At 40.8% G+C, this 17209-nt stretch overlaps 1 pseudogene; it reads left to right on the top strand.

The window, feature by feature from the left end:
• The window catches only part of LOC141127808 (elongation factor 1-alpha, somatic form-like), an 87187-nt pseudogene extending 70227 nt beyond the window's left edge, over window positions 1–16960 (top strand).
• The last annotated feature ends 249 nt before the right edge of the window (window positions 16961–17209 follow it).

Raw genomic sequence — 17209 nt, 5'->3', positions numbered from 1 at the left:
CAGCATATTACAATCATGGTAATTAGGGAATGAGGAAAGAAATACAATATATTATCAAACATTAAATACAATAAAATGTGAAGTTAAAGGATAAAAATCTTACCTTCATATAGTCCTTCTGCAAGACCTGGATGATGGCAGAACAGGTCTCTGGGATAATGATCCCCAGAGCCTTGGGAGAGATGCCTGTCGAGAACTTGAGGTCCTGCAGGCTTCTCCCCGTCACCAAGTACCGCAACGTGGCGACTGGCCTTTGCTCCGGTCCATTTTTTCCGGTCCAATTCTTGGTCCATGAAATCCTCCCCACCTTGTTCATGGACTGGACTTGTGTAAAAGTAAGAACCCCAACACCAAGCCCCTGCACAGCATAAACTCTACGATGAGTACGTACACACAACATGGCTTCAAAACGGTCGGCTGGTCAGAACGAAGTAACAGAACGCACTGAAGAACAACAAGGCCTGTGAAGAGCGACCTGAAAATCAGCAACGAGCGGACAAGAACACAATCCAATAGGAACTCACTACATGCACTGAAGACCAGATATAAACCCACAAGCACAAACTGAACAGCAGAAAAATGAACTGAAAACCACGAGTCTGAAAAAGCGTGAATCGTCTCTTACCAAACTTTTACTAACATAAGATTAGCAAAAGGAGCCCAAAGGGTGGTACGCTTGGTAATGAACTGCCCTTTTATAGTCCCGTCATACATGGTGTACATCACCGCATTGTTGACGTTTGGAAATTCCGACAACTTTGTGCGACCGTGTGTATGTAAAACAAGTTTGAGCCAACATCCGTCAGAAAAAGGCCGATGGATTTTGTTGTCGGAATATCCTATCAATGTCCAATCATGTGTACAGGGCATTAGAATAATAACATCAAACATTTATTTTTTATGAGCAAATGGAAGAAAATTATAACAAACAGAATACCCAGCCATGTAAGCAAAGTAGCCAGGGACAGTTTATAAAAAAATGCATGTCTCCCCCCCCCTCCCAATTCATACCAGTCCCTTCAGATATGGTATGCATTTTAAGGGGAACCCTATGCAAAAAAAAAAGAAGTGGTGTGAGGGCCCCCTTACTGACTGGTATAAAGTTTTTTTGGGGGGACCTCACAGCATTTTTTGGTTTCTTTTGCATAGGGGCCCCCCTTAAAATTTATTCCAGACCTGTAGGGGCTTTTGAGGTATATGGTTGACTTTTAAAGCCTGAAATGATCTTAAGTCGGTTAAAAATTTAGCTTAGACTGTGAAAAGGTTGAATCCCTCTCCAAACCTTAGAAGCATCCTTTAAATGTAGCAAACTAGTCAAATGGAAATACTGTATTTCCAAATTAAACATTTTATTATGTCCTTTCCTTGAAAGAATCACTTCTTAGGACCAATTGCTTCTCTGGAACGCTTACCGTATATTCCAAAACTCCACTCTTTGAGGCCTACTTTCCCAAATGTATAAATGGCTGTACACTGATCACCCTACTCCATTCCAGATTTCCAGATTTGGAAAAAAGGACTCACACAACAACTTACAGTCTCAGATTGGGATGCTGTTTTGGACCTGCCCAAACATATGATCATTCTGGTATGCACTCTCCCTTATTATCACCAAGCAAGTGAATATGCAACCTCCCAATAAGGTGAAGTCCCATCAAAAACCTTGAGGAGCGAAAACTAGTTTACTGAACAAAAATTTAGGATCAGTATAAAGCATCTATATAAATTTTTTACCGTGTGGGCCAAAACCCTATTTGTCTAGAGTGTAAAAGAGATCAGGCCATATGAGTCTATTTAAAGCCTTTCATATATCAAATGATAGTAAGCTGGGGATCTAGTTTTTTAGCAAGATGTAAAGGATGAAGTAACTGGTGCATATTATCTGTTGCTTGCCTAATGAGCATAAGGCCTACTTGGTCTTTACTATTAAGTTTCGTAATCCCACTACTCAATCTGGGGACCATAATTTTTTCAAGAAGTATAGCGTTTAGGTTAAGCAGGGAAGTGGAGCAAAATTTGGACCAGTTTGCTTTGTCAGTATGTGGTTTTGGTATTATGGATACTTATACCATCAGGGTTTCTGATTCAATGTTTTCATCCTTGAAGATGTCATTGAAAAAGTTTAGCTACATGTGGGACAAGGATACACATTTCAACATCTTTTTGTATCTCCTTTCCCTGCCCTCTCTTAATCATGGCAGACAATAGACAATTATTAGTCCAAGCAGGGTTAAAGTTGTTTTCAGTTATGATGTGTGCTGTCCAGCTTTACTACAGTGAGGCCTGCAAGAATTTTCCAACTGTGACATACAACTTTGCTGAGATAGCAAGTGCTTAAAAATAACTTTTGAAAAACAAAAATTCCCAACTAGGAAGCATTCAGTTGATGAAGAAGGAGACCATTGGTACAATGTCACAGGTGAGGTGGGATCTGTAGGTTATAACATTTAGGATCTGCTCCTTGGAGGCTGCATATGCTCTCTAGTTAATAATTTATGTGCAGAGGAGTGAACTGCAAATGACATAAGAAACTCTCAGCCACAGCTACATGCCTAGAACTCCATTTGCTATGTTTTGGAGGCAAATGGACCACCCGTTACAGTAAAGTGTTCAAAACGGATACTCAAAGTGACTAGCACTCCTTATTTCTGCAATGCATTTTTGAAGCACTCACAAAGATCTCAGAGCTCTCAGACCACAACTTCTAAGCATAAGACGTCCCAATACAATCACACCTTAACCAGAATCGGGGTTTAGCACACCCCTATAAATGACATAAAACTATGTCCAAATTGCCTGACAGTATCTCATGCATTTTCAATATCCTTTATTCCATACCAACTGTATCCACTGTAATCAAATCCTAAAAATTGAGTCTACGTAACTTTGCTCAACTAAGTTTTGTATAAATTAGTTGTACAGGGTAACAAATATCAAGAAGTAAAGCCTATAAAAGTTCAAATATGAAAATGCTTATTTGCCTTATCATTTGGATTCAATTGCATACCTCTGGACCGAGGTAATGGATATGTAGTCCTGATTCTCTTGCAGCAGGGATCAAGTTGCTTTGTCTATATCCAGTGTACTAGCAAAGTCACCCCCCTTTAGTATTAGGCTACACCCTTATTACATATGGCAGCTGTAAAGAAACTAAGCTATAGGAGAGCTTGATTAGGAAAAATTATAAAGGGGAGTGATCCTAGGTTAGGTAGCTATACAGACACAAATAAATATTAGATAATTATGTAATTAACAATGATTACAGTAACAATTGCCTATAAAATCATAGCCACATTACTCACAAACCATTAACAATGATTAAAGTCAACTTATGTTAACATGCAAAATTTATAGTGGAATTATGATGATCCCCTGTATACCCAAGTTTGTGCAGACAAAGCAGCAAAAGTTATATAAGTGAATTTAGAAATGACTGTAGAAAATATGGCAAGCTATGTATGATTAAATAAAGAGATTTTACATATTACATATGATTTAATCATGAATAACAGAATACTTAATTAAAACAGGTGAAGATAAGACAAGAGAAAATGGGGAGTTGGCTTACTAAAGAATATTGGACTGTGCTCTTAGCAAAGTAAAGTTATAAGCATGAATCTACAAATCAGGAAAATTCCACAGACAAAACTTTTCAACAATCTCATGTTTAAAAACAAACATAATATATCTATTGCACAAGATGTCTCTCAGGTTTTTAGCTTGAATTCTGACAATGAGGACTGTGGTAAAATACACCTTCGGGCTCCAGCCACAGGTTTTTGGAATTTGTGGTGAATCTAACAAGACTGTAACTTTGAGTAAGCATCAAAGATTGTCTGGTTTAACTTTGAAAAGTTTAGGAAATGGATTTCTTAGGAAGAATTCTTGCCTCAAATCAAGCAGAAACTGATTTTCTCAGATAATTCAGATATTCTTTTTAGAACAATTTATTGTAGATCTGAGAAAATGGAATGCCAGTATGCTTTTGGGAATGTAAGATTAAAGCAAAGAAATGAACAAACTCTTAACTACAGTGGATTGTGAAATCATTTTTTATAAGATCAGGATGGAAACGAACTGTCATTTTATGACCTGGTTAAAAAAAAAAAATCAGTTGTTATAGGAGTGTGCTGAAAATAAAGGTTCCATAAGCCATGCCACTAATATGGAGACATTACTCATTTATAATGGTCTTATACAGTAGTTGTATTATTGAAACAATAGGTAGCAGTGACTGTTCAATCTGTGCATAGTTTTGTCCTATACTTTTAAAGCATAAAATAGAATTTTTTTAATCATAATTTATTCATGACCATGACTGTAATATTCCATCCTCCCAGCAGGTACCATGTGTTGGGAGGGCGTTTACTAAAGTACTGTCAGTGTCAACTGCTGCAGGTTTAGGAAGGTTTAAAGTGGATGTAAACCCGAAATTTTTTTTTTTTTATATCATACTGTAGAGTATAAGATTTCCTATCATTTGAACCCAGTCTTGCCACACAGAGTTAATCCATCTCTGAGCAATCCTCTCTTATTGTTCAGTGAGAAAAATCTTGACAAAGTGAGAAAAACTTTGTCAAATACTCCCCCTTGCTGTGAGTGACAGCCTAAGACACATGCAGTATTTTTTAATTTCCCCCCACTCCTTTCTTCAGTAGCTCTGCAGGGATTGGCTGTTCCCCACCTCAGCATGATTTGGCATGCTGAAGTCATGTGGTTACTTTCCTGTCTTTTCACTGGATGTTAGAGATCATAGCAGAAGTTCAGTGTTAGAAATACACAGGGGAGTGTAGAGGTGGGCGGGGAGTCTACTGACATCATGACTTCACCCACTGAGCTCCAGACAACAGACCCACCCACAGAATCTGCAGTTTTTCGGGTCTCATAACAGACAGAGGGGAGACATTTGACAGGTAAGGATACATGCAGGAGGCATGTATATCCTTATAGATAACCCCTATGGCAGCAGTTTAGAAAGGATGACATTGGGTTTACATCCACTTTAAGGAATCACTTTGATTTACCACAGCCAACGACATGGTCCAGCTGGAGATTCACCTGTCTGATTCATCAATCACTGCTATGAATGGTGACAGATTAGCATGATTAATGGACCATGGTGATCAAAAGTACTTTGTGCCCTGCAACAAACTTTATTGCTGCCTGTTACATTTTAGCAGCTTCACTTTATGCACAACAGCTTCATCTGTGAACGAGTGAAGTAGAAATCTATGACAGGTAGATTAAAAACATAAAAAAATCCCTTTTACTTTATCTATAAATTATAGCTGTATCTCAGAATCATATCTCAGGTCATGAGAAATGCCAATATCTTGAAATCTAACATTTACACACTTGTTTATCAACCATACAGAGCTGACACATGTGTCATAACCTACACAAAGTTGGGGTCTTTGTACTTGGGAAAATAGGAGCAAACATTTTGTGTTAAAATCGTATTATTAATACAAAAAATGTTACGCATTAAACAAAATACATATCTCTGTTTATTTAGAAATACTGTATATTCTTGGTGTTTTTAAAGCAAAACACAAAAAAATGGATGCTCTAGATGTGTTTTAAAATAAGGTGAAAATCTTTTTGGCATGAAAAGTGATTTCATTGTTGAGTAAACTAGTGCATATCAAAACTTAAAAATTTGGTTTGTTACCTAAGATTTTGTTTATCCCAGGATTTAAAAGGGTTAAATGAAACATATTTCATGCCCATCTTTGGGAAAATCTTCTGATATTTACATTTTGGTGGATGAGTCAGAAAAATCAAAATAACTGCCAATAGTTTGTTGGGTTGCTAAGGGAACATTGACTTTGCTTAAAGCTGAACTAAACCCTTCTAGAGAAGATTTTCAACGTTCGTATGAACATTCTCAAATTCTCAGTTCATTCAATGACCTGATGAATGTCATTCAAAGATACTTAAAAATGTATTTGCTTTTAACATTCAGTTTTGGAATGAATGTAATTTCCTTAATGAAAACCACATACACTATTACAAATTTTTGTTTGTGGAAAAAAATGCAAAACTTCTTTGAGTTTTTCTATCACTATGGTCAAAAACAAATTAGAAAATTGAACTATTTCTCTTAAAATATAAAAAAAATGAATCAAACTCTACTAGTGTATGGCCAGCCTAAATCATTGACAGGATCTCTGTAAAAAGTAATAAATGACAGACAGGCTATATTTACACTGTTTTGTGTGCATGCAACATGCAAGGTAACACACATGTATAGATGTGAAAGAGGTCATTCATTTTTCTCTCACACTAAACTGCAGAACATAGATGTGAACCATCCACATGTTATAGCCATGGGGGATGTCAACTATCCTGATATTGTTTGGGCAGACAGAATTGTTCACTTAACTAAGAGATGTAATTTATTGAATGTAATGCAGGACTATTTCTTGAGTCAAATGGTGAAGGCTCCAGCTAGAGATAATGCTCTGCTTGACCTACTAATTACAAATAACACAGAGCTGATTGTAAATTTAGCAGTAAATAATAATGTAGGTAACAGTGATCACAAAGTAATTACATTTGCCATAAATTATAGGAAAAGGACACACGTGAAAAGGACAAGAACACTACATTTTAAAAGAGCCAACTTAAACAAGTAGCAATCCATATTGCATGATACTAAATGGAATCAAATTCTTGCAAAAAATAACAAGAAGTGGGAATGCTTTAGGGGCATATTAAACAATAACATGCATCAGTGCATTCCACTGGGCAACAAATATAAAATAACAAAAGTTAAACCTGAGTGGCTACCGCGTACGTGGATGCCGCGTACACACGACCAGACTTTCCGTCAGAAAAGGTCCGACGGAATCATTCCGTCAGACATTCTGATCATGTGTGGGCTTCATCTGACTTTTTCTTTCTGAAATTCTGACGGACCTAGAAATAGAACATGTTTCAAATCTTTCCGACGGACTCAATTCCTATCGGGAAAACCGTTCGTCTGTATGCTAGTCTGACGGACCAAAAATAATGCAAGGGAAGCTGCTGGCTACTGGCTATTGAACTTCCTTTTTCTAGTCCTGTCGTACGTCATCGCATTCTAAACGAACGGACTTTGGTGTGATCGTGTGTAGGCAAGTCCGTTTCAGCAGAACTCCATCGGAACTCCGTCAGAAAGACCGTCGGAGTCTATTCTGACAGAAAGTGCGGTCGTGTGTACATAACTTGTTCATAAACAGTATAGAGATTGGAATAAATAGTTCAAAGCTGCACCATTCAAGGCAAGCAGACTATCAGCATGCATTAAAAAGAGTAATTATTAAAGAAATAAACTTTAATTCCACCACTTTGCAAAATTCTGGTTCGGCTGCATCTTGACTGGAGAGAGTACAGAGGAGTGCAACAAAGCTAAAAAGGGGGCTGGAGGACCTCAGTTAGGAGGATAGACTACAAACATTAAAAATATTTTTCCTGGAGAAGAGGTGCGTAAGAGGGGATTTGATAGTGATATACAAGTCTAGGTAATCCAAGATTTGCAAGCATTTACAAATACAGAATATTTGTCATGTCTAATAGCTAAAAAATTTTCATAAACAAAATTGATTTTAACCAGCTCAATAGTTTCTGAAGGACTAGGCACATACTACCATTTCCAGTGCCTAGTAATTGTTGTTCTAGCAGCTAACAATAAATGAATGATAACAGTATGAGAATATGAAGGGGACTTTTTTATTCCCAGATTTAATATTGCCAAATTCCAAAGCTGGGAAAGATGTTATTTGAATTCCAGTACTCTCTGCTATAAGTTGAAAAATTATCCTTCAGAAACTATTGAGATTTTTACAATGCCATAATATATCTATCAGCATGCCTGTGGACCCACACTCTCTCCAGCATAAAGAGGACTGCGTTGAGTAGAATTTGGCATGCCTAAATGGAGAAAAGTCCCATTGTAAAATAATATTTTGCATCAGTCTCCAAAGCTTTATGCAACTCGAAGATTTATTAGCAGTATAAAGGATCAATGTAATTGGGTAATAGTATATGGTATAGAAAGGTCTGCACCCCACTGTAAAAAAAGTGAAGATTTATGGAATCTTAGTACATTGTGTAAGATATTGTAAAATAAAGGTATACCTTTTTTGCCATGGGTACTGGTTGTATAATATTGTGTGATATACACATTTTTAAAAGGTGACTCTAAGATTTGGAGAAAACTTTTTAATCTTATCTCTAAAGAAGACATGTGACCACACAATGAAGATGGACAAGCAACAAATAAATCCTAAACTGCATAAAGGGTTTATCTTTATTGTTAGAGAGGTGAGGATGTGAAACTCCCCTCCACAGTTGCTAGTGTCAGCAGAGACAGAGAGTGGAAGTAACATTGTGTTTCTTAGTGAACTTACAGGCATATGCAAACCAGTAGTCACACAAACACATTCTCAAGTTGAACTGAATGGACTGCTGTCTTTATTCAACCTTACCAACTAGCTAACTATGTAACATGGAAAAAATGCAATTTTCTACTTGACATGAATTTTCAAGCAGCAAAATGCAAGCGTTTTGCTGCATCAAAATGGGCAAGTGTGAATAGGTTCACCTTTTTTACAAAACATGTACTTAACTTGAAAAATGTGTCTGATGAAAGGTCCACTTTAAAATAAAATTGTCAATGATATATTCTTTTTAAGCTTCAAAACATTATAGATTCCCCTTAAGTACTGAAAGAGTTTGATTAAGCTCATTCATGGTGATGTAACGCTACACAGATTTAACATTTTCATGTGTAATAAAATATTCTAGCCCAGTTTTAGAGCTTATCCATTGTTATTTAGCACACTGTATAGGAAACAATTTGTACTATCATAATAGTAGTGAGTAAAATTTAACAGTACTAGTTTCATGTACCTTATCCGAGGCCAAGATGCTGAGAGAGGCACCCCTTATGGCTGAGCGCAGTATACCCCTGGAGGTGGAACAGAAGGTATAATGCTCAAAGAAGCATGGGTTGCCAGCAGGCTGAAGAAGACTGGAACAGGTGATTCCTGAAAGCCACTTGAGACTAGTGCAGGAGTAAGTCTTTAGAGAACCGTGTTGAGAGCAGTGGGCTTGAGAATCCAAGAAGCTTGGTAAAAGCCTAGCAGAGGATCTAGCACAGTGGATCAGGCTGCAGCTGCTTTAAGTGGGATCCGTATGGCAAGCCTGGGTTAGGTATGGTACATGATAGATAGCAAAGTCCTTCAGGCAGGCCGGGGTCATGCACAAGTGATCAAGCAGGTTTAAAGCAGAAGCAAAGTCCTTAAGACAAGCCAAGGTCATTCACAGGTGATCCGGAAGGTAAAGCAGACGCGAGATCCTTAAGACAAGCCGGGGTCAGAGGTAGGAGAAGTTCAGAGCAGGTCACAGGCTAACCTGGGTCACAACAGGAGCAACAGGAAGCAGATCAGGTTTCAGGAACACAGGAACAGCTGAAGACAATCCAGCAACTTGGGTCAGACAGAGGCAGTCTTATATAGGCCAGCAGGGGGAATCATCTGTCACATGATGTGCCTATGGTGCCCATTTCTTCTACTGGCAAGATTGTCAGTACTTCCACGGCTTATTCCCTCACAGTGCCCCCCCCCCCAAGGGGCAGCATCTGAATGCCCAATCTAGCTATTCTCTCAGAGTGTCTGCTGTGGAAGGCTTGTACTAGTTGTGGTGCATGTATATTGCTCAAAGGCTCCCAGGAATTATCCTCTGGAGGGTACCCCTTCCACTTGATGAGGTACTATACTTGTCTCCCTCTTTTTCTGCAATCCAAAATGGCCTCCACTTTGAATTCATTTTCGCCTTCTACCAAGACTGGAGGTGGTGGCAATTCCTCTCTTTCGGGAAAAGGACTGGGAACAGTTGGTTTTAATAGTGAAGCATGGAAAACTGGATGAATTTATAAGAGCTAGGCAGTGCCAATTCAAAAGCCACTGGGTTTATCATCTTTTTTATTTTGAAGGGACCAATGAACTTGGGTCCAAGTTTCCGCGATGGACAGGAGAGTTTGAGATTTATTGCCGACAACCAAACTTCATCACCAGTCTTGAAAGCAGGGTTGTCTCCTTTTACTTTATCATGATATTTCTTATAAATCTATAATAAGTGGTATAAGAGTAGTCAAAAAAATAAATAAAAATATTGATGGACATGAACAGGGGTGGGGTAAAGAGAACCCCACACTCAGTACATGCTTACTTACTCAGATATGTGTATTGGTGATACGGTGGGTGGGTGTCGCAAGCCATCCATGGGCACCTCCAACCGAGAACCGTGGCGGGCAGCTCGAAGGGGACGACCCACAAGGGCAGCAACCAGGGGACATTTAAAGTCCCCTGGGATGGAAATACATGACCTTACCAGGCCATGGCTTCGTTAAAGTCCCAATCAATCTCCACCACTTTATAACATTAACTAGGGATGGAAGCACGTGGTAATGCTCTATTGGTCTAACTTCAGTACTCTTTTGCAATTATGGACCTTGGCTAGTCTCCCTTGTTTTATTCATTTATTTGTTTTATTTCCCTTAACTGTATTATATTGTCTATTATTAACATTTGACTCAGGTCCGTTGCATTATTGGTGTCCTGTATGGCTGGGTCACCATGCCGTCTATTCTTCATCCCCATTTCCGGGAGCTGTGATGCACATTGCGGGTCTCCTCCCATCTCCCATGTCATTTGATGCCTGGGGGGCGGATACATCGCACTGCACGTCGACATCACGCATCCCACGCTGGACGTGAGGCGCCTCCTTGTCGCCGTTACGTCCATGCAGTCAGCTTCTATACTCACAGGCAATATGGGAGATTTGGAGTCACATGTTATCCGGCTGGCGGCGCTCCTCCTCCCACTCTGCCATGCAGCGTGACGTTGGTGGGCCATCCTGTGGTGACGCATATAGGGGCGGCTCCCCGGGAGGTTTTGACACCCGAGGCTTTCTACACACCGGATCACACGTAGTTTTTGGTCTTATCCTCCTCTCACTCCTTCTCACTGCTTACTTTATTTTTACTCCCAACAGGTAATTGTGCACTCCTCACCTCTGCTCTTCACCTTCACTCCCCAGGTGTCACTGTCGGACCACCACCTTCTCTATTCATAGTTCACAATCACTCAGGTATTTTTACATCCTGGCCTGGTGGCCCCTCAACCCTGCACGACCTCTATTTTCACAATCACGAGTTTTCTGCCCATCCCTTCACTTCATGCACACCCTCGTGACCTCTTTGATGCACCTCAATTTTCCACCCTCTCCACAGAAGTGCCTCTTGGTTTTCCATGCCTACCCTGGTTGCTGCCCTTGTGGGTCATCCCCTTCGAGCTGCCTGCCATGGTTCTCGGTTGGAGGTACCCATGGATGCCTTGCGACACCCACCCACCATACCACCAATACACATATCTGAGTAAATAAGCATGTACTGGGTATGGGGTTCTCTTTACCCCACCCCTGTTCATGTCCTTCAATATTTTTATTATTTTTTTGACTACTCATATACCACTCCTTTATTATAGATTTATCACGTGCCTTGCTCCTGATGAGTGGTTCAAAGGCCACGAAATGCATAGAGCTACCAAATGCCGTGTCTCTATCAAATATACCCAGATCTTCAAGCTATTATGCATTACCCCTACAGGTGCAAGAGGCCATTGGTCCCGCAGGCATTAATTTGATTATGTTTTTATCTAATCTTCTTTTGGTGAACCCTGGATTTTTATTGTGATTCTATTATGTTATACCAATGTTACTATCATGTTTTGCTATTACCTTGCCTACCATTGATACCAGCATTTTATGTAATTGTTACTGTAACAATCAATAAAACTCCTATGTGTTCACCAATTTATTCCTTTGCTATCACGTGCTTCATGTAAAGTCCCAAAAAAACCCTCCCCCATTGCTCCCCTCCTTTTGAACTTAATTTGGATGGAAACACATGACCTCACCAGGCCATGGTTTCATTTAAAGTCCCCTGGGATGGAAATACATGACCTTACCAGGCCATGGCTTCGTTATCCCAATCAATCTCCACCACTATATAACAGGTCCAGAGCAGAGTAAAGAACCATCAGCCAGATGTATTTTAAGTTTTTTGTCATAAAGCAGAATACAAAGTCTCTTTGCTAGGGTAGAGTTGAGGAAGCAGCTGCATACCCTGAGTCAATGATGGCCTGGAACTGGATTTCCCCTTCCTTCACCTGTAGGGAGACAGATAGAATAAGATGAGAGGTGGAAGGACCAGCAACTTGAAAGTTCACTGGATGTGGTTGACGTGACTTACTGGGTCTAATAGGACAACTCCGTAGGAAGTGGCTGGCCCCTCCACAGTATAAGCAAAGGTTCTCCTGATGGCAGCGTTGTCTTTCTTCGGAAGTCAATGGGGATCAGACCAGACCAAGTTGCATGGGTTCACCCTCAGAACCAGCATTGGAGGAAAGACCAGGTGGAGTGGAGTGAACCCGAGGAATCTTGGGTAACACCCATGTACTTCGGGGGGTCTGAAAGCGTTCGGACCGCCGCTCCCGCAGGCGCCTGGCAAGTTTAATGGCAAGTTGGATGAGCCCCTCCAAGGTAGCAGGAATGTCAACTCAAGCTAGTTCATCTTTAAGTTTCTCTGAGAGCCCCTGGCAATATTGATATTTAAGGGTCACCTCGTTCCACCCGGAGTCAGCAGACCATTTTTGAAGGTCCAAAGTGTAGTCCTCAACCGAGCACTTGTCAAGTTTAATGGCAAGTTGGATGAGCCCCTCCAAGGTAGCAGGAATGTCAACTCAAGCTAGTTCATCTTTAAGTTTCTCTGAGAGCCCCTGGCGATATTGATATTTAAGGGTCACCTCGTTCCACCCGGAGTCAGCAGACCATTTTTGAAGGTCCAAAGTGTAGTCCTCAACCGAGCGTTTTCCCTGGGACAGAGTATGCAGAATGGTCTCAGCAGTAGTGACAGCCATGCGTTGTTGGTCGTCATAGTGTTGTGCCATTGATTCAAAGAAAATATCCACAAATTTAGTGCAGGTTCCTTTTGCTGGAGAAAGCTGTGGGCCCAAGCTTGGGGTTCTTCGGACAACAAGGAAATGATGAATCCCACCTTTATAGTTTCTGTAGAAAAGGTTCTGGGTTGGAGGGCTAGATATAGCTGGCAGGTGTTTTTAAAGGCTCTGAACTTCTTTTGATCACCCCAGAATCGTTCAGGCTGGGGACTCTCGGTTCAGGAGAAGGCATCATTACTGTGGAATTAGAGTTGACCTGTTCCTGTGACGAAGAGACTGAGGCCTGCTGGGAGATGATGGACCGGGGTCTGCGGGAACAGGGGATACAGTCAAGTGCTGCAAATGTCCTTCTAATTGGAAGTAGCCCTCTTGAAGCCGCTGTACTGCCTGAGTGAGGGCTGTGGCCTGCTGGCATAAGGCTTCGAGTGGGGAACCAACTCTGTCGGCCTCTGACATGGCTGAATTGTACTATCACGTAACTTATCCATGGCTAAGATGCTGAGAGAGGCCCCCCTTGTGGCTGAGCACAGTATACCCCTGGAGGTGGAACAGAAGGTATAATGCTCAAAGAAGCACGGGTTGCCAGCAGGGTGAAGAAGACTGGAATAGGTGATTCCTGAAAGCCATTTGAGGCTGGTGCAGGAGTAAATCTTTAGAGAACTGTGCTGAGGGCAGTGGGCTTAAGAATCCAAGAAGCTTGGTAAAAGCCTGGCAGAGGTTCTAACACAGTGGATCAGGCTGCAGCTGCTGCAAGTGGGATCCGTATGGCTAGCCGGGGTTAAGTATGGTACACAAGAGATAGCAAAGTCCTTCAGGCAGGCCGGGGTCATACACAGGCGATCAAGCAGGTTTAAAGCAGAAGCAAAGTCCTTAAGACAAGCCAAGGTCATTCACAGGTGGTCAGGCAGGTAAAGCAGAAGCGAGATCCTTAAGACAAGCCAAGGTCATTCAAAGGTGCTCAGACATGTAAAGCAGAAGTGAGATCCTTAAGACAAGCCAGGGTCGAAGGTAGGAGAAGATCATAACAGGTCACAGGGTAATCAGGGTCACAACAGGAACAACAGGAAGCAGATCAGGTTTCAGGAACACAGAACAGCTGAAGACAATTCAGCAACTTGGGTCAGACAGAGGCAGCCTTATATAGGCCAGCAGGGGGAACCATCTGTCACATGATGCGCCTATGGCGCCCATTTCTTCTACTGGCAAGATTGCCAGTACTTCCACAGCCTATTCCCTGACAACTAGGCACTGTATAAAAAGATGGTAATTGGCACTTTAGTCTCTGGTCTAGTATATAGTTATACTAGTATATTAATTTTGACTGTGTGTGCACAAGGTTTGACTTTTGCATATTCTTTGCTTACGCTAGCACACAACTTGTACTTGCCTTGCATTTTCAAATTGTGGTTTAATAATGTATTTGATTTTGCACATGAATGCAGTTTTCTCTAATATTATATTAATAACACAAATTAAAGTTAATTTCCAAATAGTATTCAATAACCCCAATGCATTTTCATAATGACGCCGCCATGAATGGCATAATAATGGTACCTCATGCTAGGCACCCTAATGCATTTAACTAATGGACCTTCAGTACCACAACTACTGCATTGTGGTGTGCTGTATTGAAAAAAAATAGTGCAGGTGTGAATTGTGGTCCATTATAGTGTGTTGGCCGCCCATGTAAATGCTGAGCTTGTTAAATCACCACATCAGCCCATACAAGTGTGAAGAGGCCTTAAAGTAGGTTCATAAATAACAAAATTTCATCTGCCATGGAATTGGCTTGCTTTCTCTAAATCCAGATCTGGATTAATAATACACATGTAAACAATGAAAAAAAAAATACTGTAGATAGAAATGCCAAATAAACAGTAAATGCATATTCCTTAATTCCTATATATTCAAAATCTTGTGGAAAAACAAGGAGCGTAAGTAACCAACATGCAAGAGAAGTAGCAACAAATTAAAAACCAAAGGAGTAATTACATATGATAACATTAAAGTGCAGAATTACACAGTGATATCCCTAATCAAATAACAGTCAGTGATAATGAAAGTATAAAGCAAAAAAAAAGACCAAATATGAGAAAGATGATTACATGAATGTATTGTAAAAAATGAAATAAATAATACAAGAATAAGTAATAAGCAAATGAATGAAGTGTCACACAGACTAAGCATTCTCTGAAGAATAAGACAATAAAGAAGCTAGGTTAAATGAGAAGACTAGACGACTAATTCATGAAGAATTAAATGAAAGCTTAGGATTAATGAGCAGCTTTTCTTCCAAAGTGAAATCAGAACACAGAAGCCATAAACATAATATATTTCATGTCATTAAAAATGTTTCTAGGCGCTCTTCCTCACCGGGTCTGCGGCAACAACTGGGCATCTCATCTACAAATGTGGTGGGATCGACAAGCGTACCATCGAAAAATTCGAGAAGGAAGCTGCTGAGATGGGAAAGGGCTCCTTCAAATATGCTTGGGTGTTGGACAAACTGAAGGCTAAGTGTGAACGTGGTATTACCATCGACATTTCCCTGTGGAAATTTGAGACCAGCAAGTACTATGTCCCCATTATTGATGCCCCTGGCCACAGAGACTTCATCAAGAACATGATCACTGGTACTTCTCTGGCTGACTGCGCCGTGCTTATTGTTGCTGCTGGTGTTGGTGAGTTTGAGGCTGGTATCTCAAAGAATGGACAAGCTCGTGAACATGCTCTTCTGGCCTACACTCTGGGTGTGAAGCAGCTTATCGTTGGTGTTAACAAAATGGATTCTACTGAGCCACCATACAGCCAGAAGAGATACAAGGAAATTGTAAAGGAAGTCAGCACTTACATCAAGAAAATTGGTTACAACCCAGATACCATTGCCTTTGTGCCCATCAATGGGTTGGAACAGTGACAACATGCTGGAACCCAGTAGCAACATGCCATGGTTCAAGGGATGGAACATCACCCGCAAAGAGGGAAAAGCCAGTGGAACCACTCTGCTGGAAGCTCTTGATAGCATTCTGCCTCCTAGCCGCCCCACTGACAAGCCTCTTCACCTGCCTCTGCAGGATGTGTACAAGATTGGTGGTATTGGTACAGTACCAGTTGGTCGTGTTGAAAATGGTCTCCTGAAACCAGGTATGGTGGTTACCTTTGCTCCAGTCAATGTAACAACTGAAGTCAAGTCTGTGGAAATGCACCATGAAGCTTTGACCGAGGCTTGTCCCAGTGACAACGTTGGTTTCGACATAAAGAACGTTTCCGTGAAGGATATCCGTTGTGGTAATGTTGCTGGTGATAGCAAGAATGACCCACCATTGGAAGATCAGTGCTGGCTATGCACCTGTGCTGGATTGCCATACTGCTCACATTGCCTGCAAGTTTGCAGAGCTGAAGGAGAAGACTGACCATTGTTCTGGTAAGAAACTGGAAGAAAATTCCAAGTCCCTTAAATCTGGTGATGCTGCCATCGTTGATATGATCCCTGGCAAGCAAGTGTGGAGAGCTTCTCTGGCTATCCTCCCCTTGGTCGCTTTGCTGTGCGTGACATGAGGCAGACTGTTGCTGTTGGTGTCATCAAGGCTGTCGAAAAGAAGGCAGCAGGTACTGGCAAGGTCACAAAGTCTGCTCAGAAGGCCCAGAAAACGAAATGAATATTTCAACAATCCAGCACCACCTCAGTCTTAACCAGCGGTGGAAGATCGGTCTCAGAACTGTTTGTCTCAATTGGCCATTTAAGTGTAATAGTAAAAGACTGGCTAATGATAACAATGCATCGTAAAAGCTTCAGAAGGAAAGGAATATTTTGTGGACCTTTTGTTTGTGGCAGTTTTAAGTTATTAGTGTTTTTAAATCAGTAATTTTTAAGTGGGAACAACTTGACCAAAAAACCTGTCACCAAATTTTTTGAGACCATTAAACAAAGTTAATGAGAAAAAAAAAAAAAAAAATGTTTCTAGGCCTCTAATGTTTGTTGTTGTATACAGCAGTGTTTCTCAACTTCAGTCCTCAAAGCTCCCCAACAGGTCATGTTTTCAGAATTTCCATTATTTTGCACAGGTGATTTGATCAGTTGCACTGCCTTAGTAATTACCACAGCCATTTCATCTGAGGGAAATCCTGAAAACATGACCTGTTGGGGCGCCTTGAGGACTGGAGTTGAGAAACACTGGTATACAGTATATGCAAGACTAAAGTCT

This window comes from Aquarana catesbeiana, linkage group LG01, assembly GCF_042186555.1.
Source record: "Aquarana catesbeiana isolate 2022-GZ linkage group LG01, ASM4218655v1, whole genome shotgun sequence".
NCBI lineage: Eukaryota > Metazoa > Chordata > Amphibia > Anura > Ranidae > Aquarana > Aquarana catesbeiana.
The sequence above is the reverse complement of the archived record's forward strand: the minus strand, read 5'-3'. Positions and strand labels throughout refer to the sequence as shown.